This window comes from Cryptomeria japonica, chromosome 11 (genome assembly GCF_030272615.1).
Source record: "Cryptomeria japonica chromosome 11, Sugi_1.0, whole genome shotgun sequence".
NCBI lineage: Eukaryota > Viridiplantae > Streptophyta > Pinopsida > Cupressales > Cupressaceae > Cryptomeria > Cryptomeria japonica.
In genome coordinates, this window is record NC_081415.1 from 390,935,727 (window position 1) to 390,944,574 (window position 8,848).

Below are 8,848 nucleotides of genomic sequence, written 5' to 3' on the forward strand. Positions count from 1 at the left end.
CCAAAAGTCATGCTATACATCTCTAGGAAATCCTAAACTGTTGGTGGCTCATCAAAATGGAGCCTCTTCAAAGTACTTTGTGACTCTGGAGATGATTGCACAAGAACAATAAAAACAACAAATTAGATTAATTATGTACTAGATAATTTATAATTGAACCAAATTAGCATCAAAATCGATATGCATGCTAAATTATAATTTCTCTGTTATTAAATTTTGATTATCTGATCTATTGGTCTTGTCTTTGAAGGATGGCCCATAGGTGGTGGTCCCCTATGATGATCAGGAGTCCTTTGATATACTATTAGAAGTTGCTACAGGACAATGTCAACTAGGGTAAAAGACTATAACATGAACAAAATAAAATTGATACAAATTAGTAAATAATTTAATTGACAATGAATCTTAAACTAAACTAGATATATAAATACTTATATCTAAACATATTGAGAATATAAAATAAACACATACCTCTTGTGTTGGGAAGTCAATTATGTTAGAAGCATTCAACACTAATGTAAAGCCAATAAGTTGTCGCATAAAAATGACACAAATGTGAGACAATCAATCTATGTGCACATGTATAATTATTTCATACAATTGAAAAGTCAAAATCTAAATTGAATGCTACAATAAGCTATGTAAATTACATTTAAGCTCTTCAAACTAATAATTCAACAAAATACGTGTTTTAAATTAGCTTTCCTTGGTTAGTAGTAGTGGTGTCCAAGGCTGTGAAACATGGCTCCTCATCCACACTAGGAGTTTCCTACAAGAGTGAAATGACATCGACATATATTATAAATCAATATATATATATATATATATATATATATATATATATATATATATATATATATATATATATATATATATATATATATATATATATATATATATATATATATATATATATATATATATATATATATATATATATATATATATATATATAGTTTATTCATTGACAACTTAAATGAAATATGTAAACATGTATGTGCAAAAAACAATACGATGTAACTCTCGAAGCCAAATGAAATGGTCGATATCATGGCCTGATGCACCTGTCTCAAATCATCCTCAAACATCAAGTTTGGTTAAATCCCACAAAAATATACATATTAGTACACTAATATCTCTTATATATATATATTAATTTTCAGTTTAATTTAATGTACTATGAAATTACAAGTTAAGTTCTTACCACTGTTTTATCTCTAGCATCCCATGACTCTCCAACATCTTGCCCTTGTTGTCTTGTCTTCTACATTTGACATTTCATGAACCTTGTACTTAGTTGTGTCAATGGGAGTCTCAGTAGGATTTCCGAGTGGGCCCAAACATGTGTTCTTCCATAAATTGCAAGTATATGGCACACAAATATGTAGAGATGATGAGGGAACACCCCCATCAACCGAACCACCTGGCATATCATGGTCAATTGACTAAGCTAATTGAGAGAAATAGGTGATCAAATTACGAGTCAAAGAGTTTATGGTTGTGATGCTCTTAATAGTTACATCAGCAACAATGCATGAATGTTTTACAAGAGGTGGGGGAGTAATAGGAGGAGGGGGAACATATGGACCTCATACCACTCAAACTAGCCTAAGTCTATCTTGAGGTGTACCTCCACCAACACCTTGGAAAATTCTCATGTCAAAGTAGTTGACATGCTTACCCAAGAAAAATTCAACATATAGTTTCATAAAAAAATATTGGGGGACATCAAGATTGTTTCTGGGTGATTTATCAAAAACCATCCACCAATGGTCCCAAAAATTATCCACTATATCCTAATGTTGGCACCATTTAATTGAATATTTGGGCTTTTGGACATCAACAATTTGTCCCGTTTTGAGATTCTTAAACAATGCAGCTAATTTGGCTTTCGAAATTAGCAAATCCTTAACTTGGTCACAAGAGAGGCTATTAGCATATTGTTTCCTCATGGCATCTTGCCACAGTATAAATGCACCATGATGGGATGCGAGGGTTTGCACATTGGAAATAATGATATCTAAAGCATTTATCATTGGAGACGAATGAGGGTTCCTATGGTATATTTAGGAAATATCTCTCAATTGATTCAAATTATCATTTATAAGGTCTTGATTGAAGGTGGATGTTGTGGGGAAGGGTTTGGTGGTGCAAGAGGATTTGTTGGGGAAGGGTTTTGATTCTCATCCATTGCTAAATCTAATTCAAGTAATAAAATTTTTTAAAAAAAAGAATTTGAACTACATACCAATATTTATATTTTAAAAATCCTATTTTTTTCAAAAATAGCAAAAAACTGAAGCAAAAAACAAAATATAACATATGAAAGGTATGCTATCAACATACCTTTGTTGAATTTGGGAAAAAAATTCATTTTTTAGCAACAAATATCAGATGCTAACAGATATTCGATATCTTCTCCTTGCTCCCATGCCTCTTTCACTCTCGAGACTAGTAAAAATGATGTTCACGGGTTTGATTTTTTTTAATAGTTGTCGCAGGTAACAAACCTCCGTTACATGGCACATTTTTCTTTAAATTTTCATGGTTCATATTTCATTTCATATGTCAATATAACATATTGACATTATATTATAAAATATATTATATATTATGATTATATAATATATTATATATTATATATTATGATATATATAATATATAATATATTATTAATATTTTTTTGTAAATGTTGTAAAAAATAGATATCCATTTAGGTTTGAGTTTTACCATGGCAACATGTACTTTTCCTCAACCCAAGTAAAATGTCAAAGCGGATTTTTACATTTTTGGGCAAAAAGATAGAACAAGATGTCCTAACGTGAAGACGTGGGTGGTACATGCCCCCTCGAGGATTTTATGGGAGAATTTTAAAAAAAAATTTGATAAAATTCTCGAAAAGAGTAAAATAATGACAAGAAGGAGAGAAAAAGGGGATAAGAAGAAGAAAAAAAGAGAAGAAAAAGAATATCAAAGAAAAAGGAGTGAGGATGGGAAAGGGTGAGAAAAAGGGTGAAGGGAGGCCCTATATAAGCCACATAGGGCCTAAGGAGGAGTCATTGTTACACACACAGTTCATAGAGTGCAGAGAGAGCAAAGAAATGGAGCACATTCCACACCATGAGCACCACATAGAGAAGGTTCGGAGATTCCAGTGACCACTTGAGCTTGGCCCACTAGTACGTACCCTATCCCAAACTTTGTGCTTTAGTAGGTAGCAGTAATTAAGGTAATAAATAAGGGGGAAAACCTAGCGGGGCACAAATGTTGATAACCATTTCGACGTCTATGCGCGAGATCACTATCTACAAAGGTGATCCTTGTCCACACAGACAAACATCATTTGTGTAGATGTTGATCGATAGATCAACATCTTTTCTCTAGGAGAAAGGGGAAAATGGGTTGGACTGCGGAACACCGTTTCCGCACTGTGGATCGACATAGGAGCTGTGGTTTCAACATCTCTACCTAAGGAGAAACATCATCTTCGTGTAGTGAGAAATAAGGGAAGAATGAGGGATTAAGGTGTTGGCATTTTTAATGATTATGTTGTGATTGTCATTGATGGACACACACTTGCATTGAAACTACTTTTATGTATGAGTTATGCTCAACCGACAATTGTTCCAACCGGTATGATGCATTATAGTCCTTAGACTATTGGTGTTTTGCAGAAAGTAATTACCGATTTGAAGCAGTATGTTGACCCCAAGCGGTTCGTGGATCTCAAGCGACACAAAGGATCAAAGCGACAGAACACATATTTCCTAGTCTTCATTTTGTCAAATCGGCAACTGGCATTTTGCTTGAACCGATATTTTGTATGAACCGATAATACTCTGTGATGAGTTACCAACTGGCATTTTGTGATGAGTTACCATCCACCAATTGTTTAATGGTGTCGACACTTTAACGGTTCTTTTTGTGTCATGTTACCAAATACATCTAGATGCATTGAACCTAGGAAACTGTATTGTAATCCTATTGGACCGACATGAAATCAGATTCCTTTATAAGGACATCATGTCTAGGGTTTTAGGTTGTTAAGGTTGTTGATGTTGTTGCTAGGGTTTAAGGTGGTTGAGGAGTTAGAGAGTATGAATGTATAGAAGACTGAAGTAATGTTGGAATGCATTAGGAATGAGCTATCAAGGATCTAACCAAGCAATCTGTGCTATTTGCTAGATCACTCACTTGTTGATTACTCACATCTTCGACAAGTCTATAGCCCTTAACCGGGTAGGCCTAAAAGCCTTTTGTAAATCCTTTAACAAGGTGGTTCACATCTGTGGATCTAAAATCCTCTAGCAAGGTAGTCTTTAATTGGACTTATCTCCTAATAGAGATTGAGATTCCTAACAGGATCTATTCTAGTAAAGAACATTGCATGTCCTTAACCGGTCTGACCTTAACCGGTCTGGTTCCTATTCTGCAAATAGTTACTTGTGAGTTCCATCTCACCGTGGTTTTTCCCATTTGGGTTTCCACATCAAAATCTCTTGTGTTATGGTGTTTGTGCTTCTGTGGGTGAATGCATTATTTTCTATTTGGCTTGCATGTGTGCTAACCGGTTTGTCTGCTAAACTGTTTTACCGTTTTACTGTTAGTCTTGCAAAGTGTTTAAGTGCAAAGATTTTTGGCATACTAATTCACCCCCCTCTCTTAGTATTAATCAATTGGTATCAGAGCCTACCTTTCTATAAGTTTAACCACTTGGAAAGAGATATGGGGGAATACACATTGAGGGAACTTACTCATCGGCTCACTCAGTCTGAGCAAGCCTATGATGATCTTATGGTCAAATACAAGGCATCTCAAGCAAAAAGGAGAGAACATGCTGAAAAGTTGATGGAGCTATTTGAAAATAGTTCTTCCGATGAAGCGGACATGGAAGCCCTGATTCAAGAAGTAGAAAAGATGAATGAATCCAATTCCAACTTGAGAAAAGAATTGGAAGGACTAACTATCTGAATGTGCCAAGAGCTTGAGAACCAGAGGAAAGCTGAAGATCTGGTCAAAGACAAGGATCATGAAAACTCCAAGTTGAAGCAAGAGATCAGTGCCCTAACTGCTCAACTCCATGCGAGCAAAGTGGAAAAGGAAGACATGCAAGGAGAACTAAACATTGCCATCTCTGAGAATGAAAACCTGATGAAAACAAATGCTACAATTTCCAAAGAACTCTCTGAGTCAAAGGAAATACTTGCTAAGTTCAACAAGAGTACTGTCAAGCTAGAGCAAAAGCTTGAATCTGCCAAACCTGTCAAGAATACTGATGGACTTGGTTATTCTGGTCATGAGGAAGGTGAGACCTCAGGTACAAATGCTGGAACATCAAAGAATCAACCGACATCAAAGGATAAAGGTAAGAAAAAGTTTAAACCTATTTACTTTAACTGTCTTAAAGAAGGACATACTGCAAATGTGTGTAGGAGTAAGGCTTACAATAATTTTCCTTATTTTCTAAATGATAAGCCTAGATCCTATAAATTCAATGGTAACTATTATGCATGCAACAAGTTTGGGCATAGAGCATTTGAATGCAGGTCTGTTATGAATAACACTAGAAGATATCCTCAGAGGACCCAAGGAGTTGGTCCTAAACCTTTTGTGAACTGGAATCACAACCGGTTTAATGCCTTCAATCATCAGCCAAGAAGCAGTGGCTATCAAGTGGCAATCAGATGGAGAGAAAACTATATGGTTTGTCATGGTCATGGTCACACTGCTGCAACATGCAGAGAAAGAACGACAACATGAATAATGGACCTTGGAGAGCACCTAGATTGGTTTGCTATCACTGCAACAAACCGAGTCACATTGCCAAATTCTGTGGATCAAGAAAGAACATATCGGATGACATACTGGTCACTCCGGAAGGAAACATTGATGTTGAAAATGTTAAGGCACATATGAACAAGACCTGGAAGAAGAAACCAACAATGTTGCAAGAGGAATCAGTTTCTGCACCTAGTGTGGAAATCATGGAACCGGCAAACTAAGCTTCAAAAAAGCTTAGGGGGAGAAAACGGCGAAATGTTTTGAACCCTCAGTTTACACCAGTAAAAGTCCTTAACCAGTGAATGATACTTGTCAGTCGGCAGAAGACCAGAAACGGTAAAAGGCAAATTAGGGTTTAAGCCCTAATAGTGGAGCATTTATTACGGTAGGTGAGCAATATGCTTAAAAGGATTTTTCAAATCATTTCTCACTATCAGTTTTCGAGCGAAGAAGGTTTTCAAGTGCAGAGTGAAGAAAAGTGATTTGTGCTGCGATTCTGAGAAATTAAGGAACCTTGAAGGAGATTCAAATTCAAATTACAAACGGTCAAGTGAAGAACCCAAAGCGGTGATTCTGCAACCGACAGAGTGTGAGGTGGAGAAGAATCTAAAAGCCCTAAATTCACGATTTCTGAAAGGTATTTTTTGAGTTTTTAGTTTCTATCATGGCTTCTGCATCCCATACTAGCTCTAGTGCATCTGTCGATTCAACAAGCTTTATTCAATGCAAGTCTAAATATAATGCCCTATCACAAGTTCTAGCTAGTGTGATAGTAGAAGAGGGAATCTCAGATTACATAGATTGTAAAATCGAAGACCTAGGGTCTCTAGCAATTCACTCATAGCTAGGTTTATTTTGTGGAAAAGATAAAAAGATCAAACCGGAGTATAATATTTTGGAGAAGAAGAAGCTCCACAATGTTGTTTATTTCTTGGAGGATTTCACAGATGATCACATTAGGATCATTCTGAGCAGAGTTCATGGTGACAAGATGTACCTGGAAAGAACGCATGATATTACACCGCAAGCAATTCATGCCGTCACCGGTTTCTGCAATACAGGGGAAGTGCCAGCCCTAAGGACGGTAAGAAAGACTGAAATGTCCAAGCTCACCGGGTTCAGTGAGTGACTCACGAGGTATGACCGTCAATTCAATCAAGGACGATCTGGTCAAGTATGCCTGCATGGTGATAGGCTACCGGACGTTCTCTACCAGCAAACTTAACTCTATATCTGTTGTAGCGGTAAATGTCGCTTACCGGATGATCAAGGAGGATGCATCATTTGACCTGTGCACCGGTATGCAAAGGCAACTCCTGTTGAATCTTAAATCAATCAAACAGGATAATGCATTGAGGTTCAAGTTTGGACAACTACTGGTTGGGTTGTTCTTTTACTTCCAAGGCTACTTTCCAGGAGTAGGTGATGTCCAGTGGTCTGCTGACCAACCGGTAACCAAGCAAATCAAGGAAAGCCTTCAAGCAGTTGGAACCGGTTACCTTGAAGTTCTGAACAAGTACTTTGATGAGTTCAGACGCAAAATGAGTCAGAGGATGAGAATATCAGGTGATATTGTCAAGAAATATGAAGATATCTGTTTCACCATTAAAGTGGATCAATGCATAATGGAGGGTGTTGAGCCCAGACAGAAGGAAGTGGAGCCTATGGGCTATGAGGTAATGAATGGTATGCTGGAAGGGTATGCCTCTACCCTTATTGCCTCACCACTTGATCCAAAGGCAAGGAGAATTGGCACCTACCTAGAAAGGATAACACCAGTTGAGGAACCCTCAGCAAAGAAAGGAAAAGAACCTTCAGTGAAGAAGGCAAAAGAAGTGCCTTCAGCATCGACACCGGCTACTACAATGAGTCCTAAAGTGACCGAGCGGTCACCGGCTAAAAAGAAACTGGAAGCAGCACCTACTAAAGTCTTTGAGAGAAAGAGGAAGACAAGGAATTCCTCACCAAACTCAAAAGAAACTGTGTTTGAGGAAAAACCTAAGAAGACACAACAAGCAAAGAAAAAGACAAAGAATGAACCGACATCATCGGCACCGGTAAATATTGACATCTCCTCCTACAAACCTTTGACACATTGTCAAAGAACTATCAAAAACATTAGGAGAAAAGTGTTGAATGATTTGATTGATTGTTTTGATGACTTTAATGATGATGAAAAGGAAGCAGTTGAAAAAGAAATCATTCAGTATTTATGTGTTAATGACCGGTCACCTTCAGAAATTAGATCTGAGACATTGGATTCTTTGTATAATTCCTTAGACAATAAATGGTGCATTGCCATAGAGAAGGAACAGGAAATGAGAGAGAAATTTTTTGCTCAACATTTTCCTGATGTATCAAATTCAAAACTGTTTGAAGTAATGAATAAATATGAAGGCCTCTTCTTCATGAGAAGAAGAAGACTCCTGTTACTTGAAGGAAAGGGTCAAAAAGTGCTCAAGAATACACACACTCTTTCTCTAGAAGCTCTTAATATGCATAGCGTGGCTGAAGCCAACAGGAAGGCTGAACAAGGACCGGCAATAACTAAACTGGATGAAGTGTTGATGATGAAGGAAATCCGGTTGTTGAACCTATCGACACTATTGATGTCGATGCTCTAGATGGAGAGGATGTTGCACAGGGTACACCATCGGAAGCAACAGGATGGGAGAAGCAGGCAGAACAGGTAAATAAGCAAAAGGAAACTAAGGACAAAAAGGAGGAAGCAAAGAAGCAAGCGGAGAAGAAGAAAGCAGAAGAGGAAAAGAAGAAGGATGAAGATGAGAAGAAGAAGAAGGATGAAGAGGAGAAGAAGAAGAAGGATGAAGAGGAGAAGAAGAAAAAGGAAGGGGACAAGAAGAAGAAAGAAAAAGATGAGGAGAAACAGAAACAGGAAGAAAAGAGAAAAGAAGAAGAGAAGAAAAGAAAAGAAGAGGAAGAAGAGAAAAAGAAACAAGAAGATGCAAGGAAGAAGAAAGAGGAAGAGGATGAGAAGAAGCGAAAGGAAGAGGAGAAGCGAAAGGAAGCAGAAAAGAATAAGGAAGAGGAAGGAAGCAGAAAAGAA